We start from the raw sequence: 18290 nt of genomic DNA, 5'->3' as shown, positions 1-18290 counted from the left end.
AAATGAGATCTGAGACTAAACCCAGGAGATGTCTATTAAAAACAAAGATGGACTATTCTCAAGGAAATTTTTAAGAAAGGGAATGCTGCACATTAAAAGCATTATCTACTATGAGAGTGTAAGGTATAATCTTTTTATTCCTGTGTTACTTTTTTTCTTTCTTTCTTTCTTTTTTTTTTCCAGACAGAGTCTCCCTCTGTGGCCCAGGCCGGAGTGCAGTGGCTCCATCTCGGCTCACTGAAATCTCAGCCGCCCGGGTTCAAGTGGTTCTGCTGCCTCAGCCTCCCAAGTAGCTGGGATTACAGGAGTGGACAACCATTCCCCGCTAGGTTTTTGTGATATTTTTAGTAGAGATGGGGTTTCACCGTGTTGGCCAGGCTAGTCTCGAACTCCTGACCTCAGGTGATCCACCCCCCCCACCCCCGCCGCCCCATCAGCCTCCCAAAGTGCTGGGATTACAGGCATCAGCCACCATGCTCGGCCTTTTTATTCCATTGATTGATTGATCGATTTTCTTTTTAGCACTTCTTCTGGTAGGGGCCATCCTTGTACAGCTTGTTGAGGGTCTTACATTGTTTTACCAAATATAATATTGTTTGGCATTTAAATTCCCTTTTAAAGTATTGAAATTGGTTTTGATTTTAATTCTATTTTAAAGCATTTAAATTGGTTTTGATTTTAATTCTATTTTAAAGCATTTATTGGGTTAAGAAAAAAACTTAGTGACTGAATAAAAAATAGCTGCTGAATTTCATCAAATGCCTTGGCATCTACCAAGATAACTACTCAATGTTTTTATGGTAATGTGATAAATTATATAAAAAACCCCATTCACTATTGTCCCTTGACATATACAGATGAGGTTAATTACTCAGAAATGAATATTACCATGCATTTCTTATTCCATCCATGGCCTTCTGCTCCTTTTTGGCTAATTAGAAACAAGGATAAAGAAAGGAATAAGTTGAGCTCATCAACCAGTAATGTCTAGGGCTGTGTATGCTTTGTTTTCTAATGGAATTTTAGTAAATTATACATAAACCCAAAAAGTTTAGATTTTTAAAATACAGCACATTGGAAGACCTGAAATAACTGGTGTTTATATTGTGTGAAAACACTGCCACAAATAAATCAGAGTTAGGAAAATGGTGAATGACTTTGGGCTGAAAAACTGTGGCTGATAGCTTCTCTAAAATGCCTGTTAAGACAGCCACTTCCTCAGCAAACCATAAATGAGGTGAAAATTATCCTGAGAAACAGCAAGAATAAGACCACCACTGACAGCTGTTCTTGAAATTGGTATCTCTTCTTGCTCTGCCCACTTTGGTTGCGCTGGACATTGGTTAGGTTATTTCAGGTTAGGGGTGAGGGTGACCCACAGTGGTTCATTTAATGTAACTTCTCTGGTTGAGTGGGAGTGGGATGTTGTGCTGAGAGAGATCGGATGCCAAGTGGGATTAGTGATGTCTGCCATGGGGTGTAGAAGGAAGTGCTGATGGCCTGCAAACCTGGGAGTTAGAACCACATTGTGCCTAAAAAGAAATGTATTCCACCTGCTCTGATAGGAGAATAAGTAAGAGGCACTTGATAGGACCCAGGTAACAATTCTTTTGAATGATTCTGTGACTAATGGAGGAAAAGCAGCAAAAAATGCATTAAATACTAACTAAAAGGTAAACTATGGGCCAGGAACGGTGGCTCACGCCTGTAATCCCAGCACTTTGGGAGGCGGAGGCGGGCAGATCACAAGGTCAGGAGATCAAGACCATCGTGGCTAACACGGTGAAACCCCATCTCTACTAAAAAATACAAAAAATTAGCCGGGCGTGGTGGTGGGCGCCTGTAGTCCCAGCTACCCAGGAGGCTGAGGCAGGAGAATGGCATGAACCCAGGAGGCGGAGCTTGCAGTGAGCTGAGATGTCGCCAATGCACTCCAGCCTGGGTGACAGAGCAAGATTGTCTTTAAAAAAAAAAAAAAAGGTAAACTAATGGTCACACACCTACCACCATCTTGTTTGTATATCTCAACATCAGCCCCACCTCTGAGCCCTCTGGCTATCACTTGCTGTGTCTTCTCCCATTCCAGTCCTCATTCACCTTTTGAACTTGATGCTTGCCAACCATGAACTTCCTCGCCCTTGCTCTGTCAATGATGCTGACCCAAAGCAAATGCCTCTTGAATTTTGCTGTGACTCTGTGTCTCTGCTTAGAAAAGCATCATAACATGCCCTTAATTTGCTCATAAAGGCTCATGAGCAGACCTGGGGCATTTATAATGACAACTGGTTGCAGGGGGAGTGGTGGTCACAGAAGGAAAAGATGAATGGGAGTAAAGCCAGGAATGGGGTACAGTCTGACAATAACAATGGTTTTGTTTAGGGTGGCACAATTATGGGCAATATTTTTGCCTTTTTTTTCTATTTTCTTTTTTTTTTTTTCAAGACACAGTCTCACTCTGCTGCTGAGGCTGGAGTGCAGTGGCGCGATTTCAGCTCACTGCAACCTCTGCCTCCCGGGTTCAAGTGATCCTCGCGCCTCAGCCTCCTAAGTAGCTGGGACTACAGGCAGCTACGACCACGCCCGGCTAATTTTTGTATTTTTAGTAGAAATGGGGTTTCACCATGTTGCCCAGGCTGGTCTCAAACTGCTGACCTAACCTGATCCCCCCTGCCTTGTCCTCCCAAAATGCTGGGATTATAGATGTGAGCCACCTTGCCCGGCCCTTTTTTCCTATTTTCTAAATGTTGTATATTGTAGTTATATATTTATATAGCTTATTTTAATTGCTATATAGAAAAAATTATGCTGGGAGAAAGGGCAAAATAAGCACATAAGCAAAGCTCACAAATACACAGATATACGCAGACACACAAATACTCATATGATCTCCGGAATAAGGAATGTGGCTTGGATTTCCAGCTCTACTACCTTGTGCAAATTACCTTACTCAGTCTATGTTTATAACACACACATATCTATGTAATGAACATAACACCTGTCCTGCCTATCTCTGTGGTTTTACTATGGGGCTTCATCCCCACAAAGGCAAGTAAATGCTGTGCAAATAGAAGGTGTAGAGTCAGGTATAGCCTCTTTGAATTGTCGCCTCTGCACTTCCAGCACAGCCTTGCATATGGTGTAGCTTGGGAAGTAAACATGCTCATGTGGAGTATGTCCAACTGCCAAACAATAGAAATGCAATGAAATTGGAGCGTAACTAGTTGGTAATTTGTAGCCATTTGGGTGAGGCTGAAAGGGACATGGTGAGGCTCAAGTACTGGCCTTAAAGTCAAGGGAATCTGTGCTACTACTTAGTAGAGTTGTGTGTCTTGGAGAACGCATCCGCTGTCCGCATCTCGGTCTTCTTATCAACCCTGGAAAGGTTGGGTGAGCATCACGTGGTTTTCAGCTCCTGGTCATGGGAACAGAGCTCAATCACCACATCCCCATCCTCACTCAGTTGGTGTCTGTTGAGCAAACTCACTGAATGATAACACGTGTGAAGGTGCTAGGGAAGCTATGAAAATGACACACATTTTGGAAGGGAAGTGGAAAGGAAGAAGCAAGCTCAAGTTGTATCAAGCACCCACTCTGTGGCATTTCCATACACAGCATGCAGTTTACAGCTTACACACTGCTTGCAATAGACTTTGAAACAGGCAGGAAGAGCAAGGGTTACAGATGCAGAAAGGTTTGAGATGCAGTGTCACCTGTCTAATCACAGAAGGTAGGAACTGATGAACCAGGGTGTTCAAGCCAATCTCTCCACTGCAAATCAGGATGCCTGACGGGGCAACCAGGTTGAAGAGCTCAGGACAAAGTCATCGCCGCTCCTGGAGGGGGTTGAGGCCTTGGTGACAAGCCAAGCTCTCTTCAGGAGAGAGCCAGTCTGAGAGTTGAGTTTTGGCTCCACCACTTTTTGTTTGTGTAACCTTGACCAGGTCACTTAATGCTCTAAGCCTCAGTGCCCTCATCTGTAAAATGGGGGCAATAATAGTTCTTTCCCTACAGGATTGCCAGGAGTCTAGATGAGCTAATGCATGTAAAGTGCTCAGCACAGTGCCTGGCTCTGGGCAGATATCACACTGTAGCCATGATTGCTCCTTTGTCATTTGTCCATGGCTCTGCTGGCAGCTGCTCACTTAGAGTTTATTAAATGACTAACTGGAGCGTGGCACTTTCCTGGCAGAACCTCCCAAAACAAGCTAACAGTTTAGTAATCAGAGACTAGATGGTTGGAGGGTTAGAGGAATGCAAACACCAGCATGTGTTTATCATTTGTGCTGTTCAGAGCTTCTGTTCCATAAAGCAGCTCCCACAGTTGCCTTTGGAAATGAGTACAAGCACGAGGAAAGGGCACTGGTAAGCCTGTTTGCACCACAGCAGTAGCACATCAGGGAGGAAACCAGCTCTGGGAGGTTTGACTGCAAGGTGATGGAAAGGCAGGGCCCCACCCAACCCACCCCTTCTGATCTGGTAACAGAGGCTGGCTCGTACTGGGTGCCAGGGCATGCCTTAAGCCCTGCACACACAGCCTCATGATATTTCCACAGCAATCCCACAGAGGAGGCCCTGCTATCATCTTCATTTCACAGATAGCAAAGCAAGGCTTAGGAAAGAAATGAAGCCACTCTCCTAAGAAATCACAGCTATAACTGGAGGAGGGGAGACTTGAACTTAATCTGGAGTTTGCCCTTTTAACCCTCATGCAAAATTTTATCTCTTTAGCCCTTTATAATTTGCAAGGCATCTCCCGTTTTTGATCGTATGTGACTCACAGTTTGTTATGGATATAACTATGTCCCTCCCCTCTTTTCCAAATATTTATATGTTGAAATCCTAACTCCCAGCAACTCCACCGCAACCTTATTTAGAAATGGAGATTGTGGAGATGTAATTAGTTAAGATGAGATTATACTGAAGTAGGGTGGGCCCTAATCCAATACTAGTGTTCTTATAAAGTGGGGGAATTTTGGAGATAGATGCCCACAGAGGGAATGCCTTGTGAAGATGAAGGCAGAGATAGAGGTGATGTGCTTATAAGCCAAAGAATGCCAAAGATTGCCAGACCTAAGAGAGATGCATGAAACAGATTCCTTCATGACCCTCAGAAGGAACAGACCCTGCAGACACTTTGATCTTTACACTTCCAGCCTCCAGAACGCGGAGACAACACATTTCTGTTGTGTAAGCCCCTTGGCTTGTGGTACTTTGTTACAACAGCCCTAGCAAACTCATACACAACTGTTTTGGGAAATAAAGTCAGCTGTTCCTATTTTATAGGGGAGGAAAAGGAGGAAGAGAAAAATGAAGTGCTACAGGACAAACCACTAGGAAGTGGAAGGGTTAAGAAACCCAGTTTGGGCTGGGCGCAGTGGCTCACACCTGGAATCCCAGCACTTGGGGAGGCCGAGGCCGGTGGATCACCTGAGCTCAGGAGTTCGAGACTAGCCTGGCCAACATGGTGAAACCCCGACTCTGCTAAAAAATACAAAAATTAGCTGGGCATGGTGGCTGGCGTCGCCTGTAATCCCAGCTACTCAGGAGGCTGAGGCAGGATCATTGCTTGAACCTGGGAGGCAGAGGTTGCAGTGAGCCGAGATTGCACCATTCCACTCCAGCCTGGGTGACAAGAGTGAAACTCTGTCTCAAACACAAAACAAAAAACAAAACCAGTTTTTTGGACCAAGAATTTGCCCCCATCCAATCAGACCTGCTTCTGCACATTATAATATGCCTCGTGTCAGCAGAGTGGTTTACAGTGTACAAGAGTTCACCACATATGGACTCAGTTGATTGCACAATAATCATAAATCCTATGCAATAACAAGGAACATGGTAGTATCCCCATTTCTAATGGAGGAAACTGATGCTCAGACCGAAGTGTGGATTCCAGAGGTGGGGGTAGTGGTAATATCCACAGCATGTTTATCTGCCAGGATGTGACCTTTTACTCATGCATTATCTGATTTAAATGTATGTCCCAAGATTCAAGAATCTTGGTCTGCAGCACAGTTATCTACTTAGTCTAGCAAATAAAGAATCTGTGATTAACATATCAGTACAGATATCTTGGAAAAATCTTGAAACTGGTCCTCTGTTGCCTTTCTGCAAATAAGATATATTAAGTAATTTCTCCATCAACCTCAAAGGCAAATAGAAACTTTCCAGTCTTTGGAAACAGCAGAATCCTGGTCTGCGTCCTTTAAAACACAGCCAAGGGCAGTGTGAGTTGACTCTGTCCCTGGCTCACAAGGAAATCAAGTTTTGTGAAGTATTTTCATCTGAATGACAGGCGTAAAGGCAAGGACGAGCATTTTCTTTGTAACAGGAATGTATTCAGAGCTGAGCTCCCAGACTCCTAACAAGGAGTGCTGAGCTGTGAATAAGCCTAATTCTGCAACACGCTGGTCTCCTGGTGTAGATGAAGTTGTCTGCTTAGAACCTTGATGGGAGATGCTGCACCAGGCTGATGAAAATGCATGCCCTGAGGCCCCAGAAATCTTTCGCAGGGCATATCCTGTGTTCTCCTCCCTTGGCACCTTGCCAAGAGTCCCTGACCTGAAATATCTCCACTCTCTGGGGGAAATGCATTTGCAATGCCCTGTAATGACAGCTAATGTTGAGCACTTACTCTCTGTCAGTCATTAAGCTAAGTACCTTTTGTACATTAGGTCATTTAATCCCTCTAAATAGAAACCGAAGGAAGGTAGCATTATTCTCTCCATTTTTCACAGGAAATTGCCCATGCACATGTCAATGAGGGAGGCAAGCCCATGGGATCTAAAAGCAGTACCTCCTAACTCAGGGTTGGGATAATGGCAAGAGGGAGGAATGGTTTTACGGAAGAGTCGACACCAGGGCTGAGTCTTAAAAGGTGACCAAGAATTTTGCAGGAGGACAAGGACGAGGGAAGGGCATGCAGGCCAAGTTAACAACTGGAACAAAGGCAGGGAGGTGCAGAGTCTCAGGTTTCTGAAAATCACAGTGGTCCAGTAAGGCCAGAGGGATGGGTATATTCCGGCGGTTGGCGGGAATTCCTCCTATCCCATTTCCTCTCCCCTCCATTCAAGGTCAGCCTCCCCATCACTCTGTGCTCAGCCTGATGAACCTTTTTTCTGTCCTTGAATGTGCCAACCTCCATCTTTCTGTCCAACTTCCAGGCCTTTGCCCAGGCTGTGGCACAGGCCTGGATCTCACCCCTGCCCAGCTCTCTTCCTCCAGGCTTCGTTTCCTGCTTATATAATTGTCTGACTGTTCACTTCCACCATCCTGGCTGCCCCTAAGCATAGGCCCAGGCTTTCTCACTTGCAACTGTGTTTGCAAAGCCTGGCCCGGTGCTTGGCGCACAGCAGGCAGGCACTCTGTAAGCATTTGTTGAGTGGCATTAGTGGTATGTATTAGTTTCCAGTTGTTGCTACAATAAATTACCTCAAATTTACGTAAAACTACAAAAATTTATTCTCTTACAGTTCTGCAAATCAGAAGCCTGAAATTGTCTCTTTAGGGCTAACATCAAGGTGTCAGCAGGGCTGGCTCCTTAATTTTTGTGCCTTTTCTGGCTTCTACAGGCTCTTCCCATTCCCAGTATCACATCACCCTTCTTCCTCTGCTTCTGCCATCGCATCTGCTCCTCTTACTCCAACCCTCCTGCCTCTCTCTTACAGAGGCCCTTGTGATTGTATTGGATCCATCTGCATGATCCAGGGTATTCTCCTTGTCTCAGAATCTTTCATTTAGTCACACCTGCAAGGTCCCTTTTGCCATATGAGGTAACATGTTCAAATATTCTAGGGATTAGGATGTGGACATCTTTAGGGGGCCATTATTCAGCCTGTCACAGATGAATACACTGAGGCAGAGCTGTGCCTTAATTTCTTTGGTCCATTGGGCAGCTCAGAGCAGAGCTGGGTGCAAGGGCATGGCAGGGCCTGGGGGCGTGATAGTGCTGGTAAGTTTGAGCTCCAGAAAACACATGAGGCCAGCTGGGAGAATGTGCGTGGAAATCGGAAATGTGTGTGTGTGGGCAAGTGGCTGGGGTGATTATGTTGAACTGAAAAATTTACAATTCCACTTAAGGGAAAGAAGTCACGCAGGAAGGAAGAAATGAAGGGTAGGGACCTACAGTAAACACAGCAATTGCTTCTGGAGCCCAATTTTGCTCATCTGAAAACTGGGAGAATGGACCAGGTGGGATGGTTTTCTGAGGCCACACAGCTAGGATATTAATAAGGATTGAGGCCAGGGATCCAGAGATTCTAAGGCTGTGCCTCTTCCCCATCTCCCTAGTTCCCCTGATCCCAGCATTAAACGGCCCTTCAATCTCTCCCTTTCTCTTGTGTAATATACGTGTATACTAGCATATCTATCTTAGCATATATATGATATCTCTATATTGGCTTTATATATAATTCATATGCCATACAATTCACCCACTTAAAATGTATGATTCCATTTTTTTAGCATATTCAGAGTTGTGAAATTATCACTACCATTAATTTTAGAACATTTTTATCTCTCCAAAAAGAAATGCCATGCCCATCAGCAGTTCCTCTCCATTCTCTCCAAGTCCCCCAGACCTAGGCAACCACGAGTTGGCTTTCTAAATAGCCCTCCTGTGACCTCTGTTCCTCCTGGCTGGGTTCTGGGCGTTTGTCCTGTTCAGTGCCAGGTGGGAGGCTTGTGCTGGCTGTTGGCCTGTCCTCCCTGCACCTTCCCTTCACCAACCTCTGCATTCAGACTTCTGCCCCCATCTTTCTACTGACACTGCTTTCTGAAAGGTCAACAATGAGCCTGGGCCAAACCCAAAGGCTGTTTCTCTATGGACTTCCTGGCTTGTCAGCAGCAGCTGACACTAATGACCTGTCAGATGGCTGTGGTGGTTCCTTTACTGCTGCCTTTCTGTGGATGCCTCATCCTCTGCCCAAGGACGAAGGATTCACAGACATGCAGAAATAAAGCGGGGGTTGTAGGGTTCTGGTCTTTCCCAACATAGTGGAGACGCTAATGTCCATAGCATGGACTTCAGAACCAAACTGCCTAGGTCTCAAAGTTGGTTTTGCCATGCATTGGCCGTGTGACCTTGGGCAACGTATTCCTCTCTGTATGCCTTCATTCCCTCATTTGTATCATAATGTGAGTAGCAATTATCACCACTAGGGGTAATCATGAGGATTTAATGAGTTAATAAATGCAAGGTACTTGGCACATATAAACATGCTATGCCAAGCATTTCCTGGTAGCATTATTTTGCTCATTCTTTTGTTCAATGAGTTTATTCATTATACCTTTCCAAAAACTTCTATATATCAGACTTTCCTGGGGTTCAAATTTCCATCAAATTCAATGGTAAGCAGGGACTATGGGCAAGTATAATCTTTCTAGAGCCTCATTTTTGCGATCTGTAAGATGGGGATAATAATACCTGGATACTATTGTGATGTTGGGAAGTTTCGATCAGTTAATACATAAAGCACTTAGAACAATGCCTAGTACTTAGCGAATCCTCTAGAAATGTTGTACTGTAGTAGCAGCAGTAGTAATAGTAGTAGCAGTCGTAGTAGTAATTATCCAGTCTTCTCTCACCTGAATGTGGTTGAGGATTTGACTTGTCTGTGGACAGCTCCACCTTCATGTCCTACTATGTATGACTTTAAACCAAACTCACATCTAAGCTCATCAACTTTTTCACACCAGTGTCTATCCCTGCTAACTAAAATGCCATTGCTGGCTTCCCTGTTCCTGACCTCCCAGCTTAAAAGACCCTTGGTCATTGCTGACTCTTGCTTCCCCTTTGTCCTTTATTTCTGATTTCCTTTCTGTCAATGGCTGAGATGGGTTTATTCTCTCCCATCCCACACCCCCACTTTGGTTGGTGGCTTACCTATATTCATGCCCCCAAAATTGCCACAGCCTCCCAGCCAGACCAGCTGCCACCAGTTCACCCTCCAAACCACTATGTACATGACACAACACACAGAGCCTGCTTTTGGGAGAGGCTTTTTTTGTTGTTGTTATTTAGTTTTTATTTCATAATCATAAACTTCACTCTGCAATCCAGCTAGGCATGGAAGGGAACAAGGAAAACATGGAACCCAAAGGGAACTGCAGCGAGCACACAAAGATGATAGGATACTGCGAGCAAATGGGATGGAGGGTACTCTCCTGAGCTACAGATAGAATGGTCTGGAGGTTAAGATAAAACACAAGTCAAACTTATTAGACTTGTCCACAGTCAGCAATGGTGACCTTCTTGCTGGTCTTGCCATTCCTGGACCCAAAGCACTCCATGGCCTCCACAATATTCATGCCTTCTTTCACCTTGTCAAAGACCACATGCTTGCCATCCAACCCCTCAGTCTTGGCAGTACAGATGAAAAACTGGAAACCATTTGTGTTGGGTCAAGTATTTGCCATGGAAAAGATGCTAGGACCTATATGCTTTAGGATGAAGTTCTCATCATCTAATTTCTCTCCATAGATGGAGTTGCCACCAGTGCCATTATGGAGTGTGAAGTCACCACCTTGACACATAAACCCTGGAATAATTCTGTGAAAGCATGAACCCTTATAACCAAATCCTTCCTCTCGAGTGCTTAGAGCACAAAATTTTTCTGCTGTCTTTGGAAACTTGTCTGCAAACAGCTCAAAGGAGACACGGCCCAAGGGCCCACCATCAACCGCACTGTCAACCCCAACATAGTGGGATTGACCATGGTGCAGCAGCAGTGTCTGCAAAGCCAGGAGATGCTTTTAAATCCTCGCCCCACACTGTGCTCAGTGCCTCAGAAGGAGCTCCTAAATCCTTAAAGAGGGTCCATGCCAGCTAGTTGAAATCTGCTAGTTAAGTTGGACTTTCCACAATTTCTCCTTGAGTCTTTGCCTCCTAGTTTGGGGTGCAGTATCTGTTTTGGATGCTTGGCCTCATTCATCCTCTCTGTCCCCTTCCCAGTCTGGTGCTAGAGTTGAAGTTTCTTCAGAACTGACAATCACATCGTTGCACAGCCTTGACTCGGGCCATTCCACCTTCTCTGTCCTTGGTGTCCCACATTCATCTTTTTTCTTTGAGACGGAGTCTTGTTCTGTCACCCAGGCTGGAGTGCAGTGGCGGGATCTCAGCTCACTGCAACCTCCGCCTCCCGGGTTCAAGTGATTCTCCTGCCTCAGCCCCCCGAGCAGCTGGGACTACAGGTACGTGCCACCATGCCGGGCTAATTTTTTGTATTCTTAGTAGAGACAGGGTTTCACTGTGTGAGCCAGGGTGGTCTCGATCTCCTGACCTGGTGATCCACCCACCTCGCCCTCCCAAAGTGCTGGGATTATAGGCATGAGCCACCGCGCCCAGCCTAATCTTTTTATCAAGTTACCCTATTGTCCTGGGACAGATAAAGGTCCCTATCAAGCTCAGCATCACATTTTCTTCCTTCATTTATTCTTTCGGGCCAGTCTATCTCTGTACAGGTTTAGTGACAGCTTAGAATGAAAAACACAAATCTAATTAAACCATAGTCATTAACATGGAGGTAAAAATGCAGAAGACTCAGCGAGACTGAGGACACTTACATCCAATAAATGACTGCATTTGGGCAGCGACCTTCACTACAGCCAAAGTGAGGAAGACAAAGTTTTTCCTACCTCCCCAAAAAAGGATGATACCATCTCATAGACCAGCTTCAATAGAACTTTTTGCAACGATGGAACGGTTCTTCCATAGCTGTGCTGCACTGGGCACTTGAAATGTGCATAGGTGACATGAGGAACTGAATTTTGTTTGTTTGTTTGTTTGTTTTTTTAGACGGAGTCTTGCTCTGTCGCCCAGGCTGAAGTGCAGTGGCGCGATCTCGGCTCACTGCAAGCTCCACCTCCTGGGTTCATGCCATTCTCCCGCCTCAGCCTCCCAAGTAGCTGGGACTACAAGCGCCTGCCATCACGCCCGGCTAATTTTTTGTACTTTTAGTAGTGATGGGGTTTCACCGTGTTAGCCAGGATGGTCTGGATCTCCTGACCTCGTGATCCGCCCGCCTCGGCCTCCCAAAGTGCTGGGATTACAGGCATGAGCCACCGCGCCCGGCCAAGGAGCTGAACTTTTAATTTGACCTAATTTAAATTAGCTTAAATTTAAATAGCCATATGTGACCAGTGGTACCGTACTGGAGAGTGTAGCCATAGACTTTTATATAAATCATGTAAAATAGTAAAGATAATGTCTTTTTTTTTTTTTTTTTTTGACAGGGTCTTTCTCTGTCACCCAGGCTGGAGTGCAGTGGTACGATCTCAGCTCACTGCAACCTCCACCCCCAAGACTCAAGTCATCCTCCCACCTCAGCCTCCTGAGTACCTGGGACCACAGGTGTGTACCACCACGCCTGGCTAATATTTTGTAGTTTTAGTAGAGATGGGGTATCACCATGTTGCTCAGGCTGGTCTTGAACTCCTGGGCTCAAGCAATCTGCCCACCTTGGCCTCCCAAAGTGCTGGGATAACAGGTGTGAGCCACCACGCCTGGCCCAGATCATGTCTTCAATAGAACGTTTAAAAAATTGTTGAGATCTCTGTGCAGCCCTCTGTGTACTATGAAGTGGCAGATGGGGGAAAGCAATTTTAATCAGAGACCACAGCTATATCTAAGTGCGAATCTTTACAGTGATCATACTTGGGGCCAGAGTGTGCCTCAGGGAAAGGAGAAGATGAAATGGTGTCATGCTTCTTAGGCCCCATACTCTCCAACAGCAATCCCCCTACCCAGGATGTAAGCTCAAACTCCTCTGCCTGGCAGCAAAGGGGACCATGATTTGACTCCACTGACCAAACAAATCTTACTTCCTCTCCTCTACAGCCAGCAACTTCTGCTTTGTTTAGCCCAGACTTTTCTCTCTACCCCACCCACTCCATACTCACTCCCACTTCTGTGATGTTGTTCATGCTGTGCCTCCTGCTTGTCATATCTATTTCTGGTAACTCCAGTGTCATCCAAATCATTCCTATCCTTTCCTATCCTTCCCATACCAAGCAAGCCCCACCTCATCTGTAAAATCCATCTCTCAACATTCTCTCTCTTTTTTTTTTTTGTGAAATGGTGTCTTGCTCTGTTGCCCAGGCTGGAGTGCAGTGGCACAATCTTGGCACACTACAACCTCCACCTCCCGGGTTCAAGCGATTCTCCTGCCTCAGCCTCCCAAGTAGCTGGGACTATAGGCGTTGCCACCATGCCTGGCTAATTTTTTGTATTTTTAGTAGAGATGGGGCTTCACCCTGTTGGCCGGGCTGGTCTCGAACTCCCAACCTCAAGTGAACTGCTTGCCTCAGCCTCCCAAAGTGCTGGGATTACAGGCATAAGCCACTGCGCCTGGCTAACATTCACTCTTAACATTGTTCTCTCTTGTTTTCAAAGCCAGTTGCAGTTGAAATTAATACTCTGTTATTGCATACTAAGTTATTGTCTAATTGTTTTATAGATTTTATTTTTGTCTCAGACATTAAATTATAAACTCAAGGGCAGGAAACACGTTGTCTATGACTACTGTAGATTTTATATTCTAAAATAGGATTGTCATATAGCACATAGTAGGTGCTCAGCAATGTTACTGCTGCCTGGTTGACAAATGCAAGTATTAACATGTTGTCTAGGACTTCTGTAGACTCGATATCCTAAAAGAGGATTAGCACACAGCACACAGTAGGCTCTCAACACTGTTACTGCTGCTTGGTTGAAAAATGCAAGTATTTTTTATTTCTTTTCCATCTCTAAACTGTTTGGTGAGATTAACTTTCTTCCAACTTAACGTACAGCTGCACATTTAGTATCTGGAAGCAAACCCGAGGCTGCAGTAGACCCACTCTGCTTTGTGAATTAAATTTACAATAAAGTCAAAGACAGATGGCTAAGAGGAAACTTTAATCGTCTCTGATATTATTAAATCTTCTAGTCTGAGGCTCAGAGAGCCCAAGAAAATTTTCTTTGAATCCCTGTGGGCTTTATATTCCATAGATGAAGTTATAGAGCTGGATTGAGAAGCAATTTTGTGCAATCATTTACCAAACGGGAGGGGAAAAATCATTACAGTCCTTCAGAGGTTTGCAAGTAATAAGCATGTTACACTCTCCTCAAGCCCAGAAGAGCTGCGTGGGCTTGAAAATAGCCACGTTTGGTCCGACTGCAGCTCCAAACAGATGTCTGTAAATATTGCAGAAAGCCGGCAGAAAGTCGGTGGGTGTTCTTGATGAGTGGCTGTGGGTGCTGTTGTTGGCAAACAGGCTACAGCTGTCTCTCCTTTCTATGGAGGACTATCTTGCTACAGGAACGTAGAATTCCTTCATCTTGCTGGTGACTGTCTTTGCCATCATGGCTTCTTTTAAAAGCAGTGGTTCTCAAGTAGGAGTGGTTTTGCCCCTACCCTTGTCCCACCCAGGAGACATCTGACAATGTCTGGGGACATTTTCTATTGCCACCGCTGGCGGTACGGGAGTAGAGGCCAGAGATGCTGCTTGCCATTCTACAGTGCGCAGGGCAGTCCCTCCCTACCCAGCGAAAAAATTATTCAGCCCCAAATCTCAATCATGCCCAGGCTGAGAAACCCTGTCTTTTATGTATGCATTTACTTATTTTGAGAAACCTTGTCTTAACATAATCTTTTAAAATTACACCTTGTTCAGTCATTCATTCATCTATTCATTAATTCACTCAATCAACACATATTTATTGTTAAACATAGAAAATGTCCAGCTAGTCCTCTTTCTCTGTATTGGTGGATTGTTCCATTCACACAGTAAGTATGTATTGAGCACCTATTCCATGCCAGGCACTGGGGTCTGGAATAATATAGTCTAGGTCTTCCCTCGCATAGGGTTTAAATTCTAGTGGAAGGGAGGCAAGAGTCTAAACAAGCAGACAAATAAAAGAACAGGATCATTTCAACTGGCAGTAAATACAATGGAGAGTATCAAATGGAGTAAAGGGAGAGAGAATGGCCTCATCTGCAGTGGCTGTGCAAGGTGCTACTTTCAAGAGTGGGGCTGGGGAAGGCTTCTCTGTATAGGTCATACTGAGGCTGAGACCTGAAGGAAGCAGACTGTCAAAAATTGGGAAGAGGAGTGTTCAAAACAGAAGGAGCAACACGTTCGAAGGCTCAAGACAGGGAAGGCCTGTGTGGGCTCAAGGACCAGAAACATGAATGCTGCTGAAGCTTGGGTGGAGGAGGTGAGGGTAATGGATGGGCAGGAGTCAGACAGTGCAGGGCCTTACAGACCTCAACGAGGAATTTACACTGCATTTCAGGTATAGCAGGAAGCCATGGAAGGATTTTAAGCAAGGTTGGACATGATCTGGTTTAGATATTGCTTGAGTCCACCCAGCTTAGATGACAGTGCTAAGAATAAAGATGGAAGAAGTATGTTCAAGGTAAAGTCCCAGACTTGCCTGCCTATGATCCATGACTCAGTCAAGCAAGCTGCCAGCCTTGGCTTTCTCATCTCTCATTAGTGCTGGTCCTGAGTACCTTTGCTCTGTATCCTTAGTGGACTCAGTCTTTGAGCCAGTGCTGACAACCCCAGCGCACATGAAGCACCATTTCCCCCAGCACTGAGGGTTGGAGATGAGTCTTGCTGCCTCACGTGTACCATCTGTGCCTGGTCAGACCCTCCTTAATGCTAGCTGAGCTTCTCCATTGGGAGGCTTCCTGGTCTGTAGTTAGCATGCTTTTCCTATTCCTTAGCTGGAATGAGATCTTCCTTGAATATCAGACTTCTGTAGTTGCCTAGTTGCCCAGGATCCTGCCTGGCAATTTCAGATTCTGTCCTGATGGATAACACCCTTGGGACCAGGATGTGGTACCTCCTGACTCTGAACCTATAGCAGCCCCCTGCTGCTTAGAGTAAAACCTAAATTTCCATCCAGCCCTTGTTAACCTACTCAGAGTTTCCTTGTACCATTCCCTCCTTGGCTCACAATAACGCCCCTTTGGGATTTACCAAAATCTTTGTTCTTCACCCCTTTGTTTTTAGGGATCTCCTTGTGTTGAATTCTCTCCCTTTAGTTTCTTGCCTCTTTCATGTTCCAGCTCAAATGATACCTATTCAGAGAAACCTTCCCTCTTTAAAGTTTCTCTACAGCATGCGTTCTCAATAAGCATGATATCACCCCAGTGGGATGAACACTGGCTCTTGGAAGATAAAATAAAGTTACTCTTTTAACATATAAAATACAGATATACATACAGGACATAAACACACATGTATGTGTACATACACACACATATGGTAGTAAAACTTCATGAGTTTATTAGGCAAAATAGTATCTAAAAAGTCTCTTTAGAGGAGCAACAATGAAAAATAAGTTAAGCAACATTGCTCTGGGGAAACTGAGTCTCCCCCCTCCATTCACCAACATATATCCAAATTTATCTCTTTCTAAGAACTTATTACGACAGGCAGCTACCTTGCTTATTATTGTTTGTTTCAGTATTTTCTATCTCCTCCTACTCCTCTGAATGAAAACTCCATGAAGTCTTGGGATCTTGTCCATTTGTTCATCATTGTAGCTCCAGCATTTTCCCAGTACTGGGCACATAGTTGTTGTTCAATAAATGTTTGGTGATTCAATTACCATTGTAACCAAGGGGTGATTTCAAATACTAGAACAAGAACCCACTGGGCCAAGTGGACTCCTCTTGGATTTCAAGTCTCAGTTAAATGTTACCAGATTTGTTGGGTCCTTTTGGGCACTGAGTTCAAGTGTAAGTCACCTTCTCTGGCCCATGGACAAGTATATCTCTTAGCTTTTTTCTTGATGATTCCGTTTTCTCTCCTTCCTGACCATTGAGAACCCAGTAACCAGGTAGCCCAGCCCTTTCCCTGTTCCAATGAGATATGATAGTGAATACCATATGGGTGTCTGACTCACTGAATTAAAAACATTTAAAGAAAATTACAGCAATAGGCTAGCTGTATTGGCAATTACACAGCAGAAGGCATGCACAATTATCTGATACGATTTAGCACTAAATTGAATCACGGTGAGCATCTGCAATAGAAAAAAGACTGGAAGGAAGCAAACCGAAATGTTAACAATGTTATCCTTCTCTGGAATGTGGACTTGCAGTTTATTTTCTCCTTATGTTTTTGGTTAATTTAGCAATTTCTGTAATGAGTATTTATTTTGTCATAAGAAACAAGGTTTTTGGTGGCTAAAGGTTTTAAGCCCATCCATGACACTGCAGTATTAGAGAGAGATATAGGCACATTCCTGCTCCATTGATCTAGGACCAGTTGTATTTGAATATACAGTGACCCCCAAAGAGCCTTTCTAGTGGTATTTCTGTGCTTAGAGAAGCCATTGGATTTGGGCCAATGTAATCGTTCAGGCAAACAGACACAGCCTTCTTGCCAGAAGCACACCCACTAGAAGTTTCGTACATGTTATTTTTTAAAAAGTATTTGTGACTTGCAAAAGTACAACAAAGTACTTGTACCATAAGGCACTTCCCTCATGCAAAATGCAAAACAATAAAAAAAAAATTCCCACATATTTTAAAATATTTTTCAGGGGCGTCATGGCTCCCTGAAGCCAAGGCTAAAAAATCTTGACTTAGGTTTCTTAGTGAAATGCCTCTTAAAATCCAGGCCACATCTCTTCATTTCTTCTATAAGTAGCTGCCATTAACTGACTCCCCAAATGCCCAAACCTTCCCCTTGCTTGAAGGATTTTCTAGACCCTGCCTTCTCCTAGCAAGGGCCATGTGAACCAGTACAACCAGTTCATGCTTCAGTATCCTTCAAGGCTCCATTAGGGGTTCTTAATGTTCTTGTGATCAAGGAATGCTTCCAAATACTATAACTTTTGGAAGATCAACTAACAAAAAGACTCAATTCAACATTAGACCCAACAACTCAGCAGTAATTCCAAAGTCCATCGTGATAGCTAATGTCTCATCCGGGCTCAAGGCATCCAGCTGAGCACACAAATCATTTTAGCTCAGATCACTGTCTGCTCTGACACTGATCTCTTATGTACTTACAAGGTGACAATATGTATGATGCCTCAACAATATACACACGCTCTTGTAACCACACCGAATTGTAGACATCGATCAAAATTTGGTGGCCTTACCTGGGAAGGGTTCAGAGCACAAATGGTGTGATGAGGCACGTGGTTTGCAAATCACCAAAGAGCTTAAAGTATTTCTTATATCCAAAGTACTATTCTATGGTACAGGTGACTTTTAGGACCCTCATTTAAAACAAACCCATCTGGGAAAAAAATCATTTAGTAGAAGGTTGTATTTGGCTGCCCAAAC

General features: G+C 44.5%; 1 protein-coding gene across 1 annotated transcript in view; it reads right to left on the bottom strand.

Annotated features, from left to right (window-relative positions):
* VAT1L (vesicle amine transport 1 like) overlaps nt 1-18290 on the bottom strand; it is a 191572-nt gene that overhangs the window by 76786 nt on the left and 96496 nt on the right. The window lies entirely within an intron of this gene.

The sequence above is a fragment of the Pan paniscus genome, chromosome 18 (assembly GCF_029289425.2).
Source record: "Pan paniscus chromosome 18, NHGRI_mPanPan1-v2.0_pri, whole genome shotgun sequence".
NCBI lineage: Eukaryota > Metazoa > Chordata > Mammalia > Primates > Hominidae > Pan > Pan paniscus.
The sequence above is the reverse complement of the archived record's forward strand: the minus strand, read 5'-3'. Positions and strand labels throughout refer to the sequence as shown.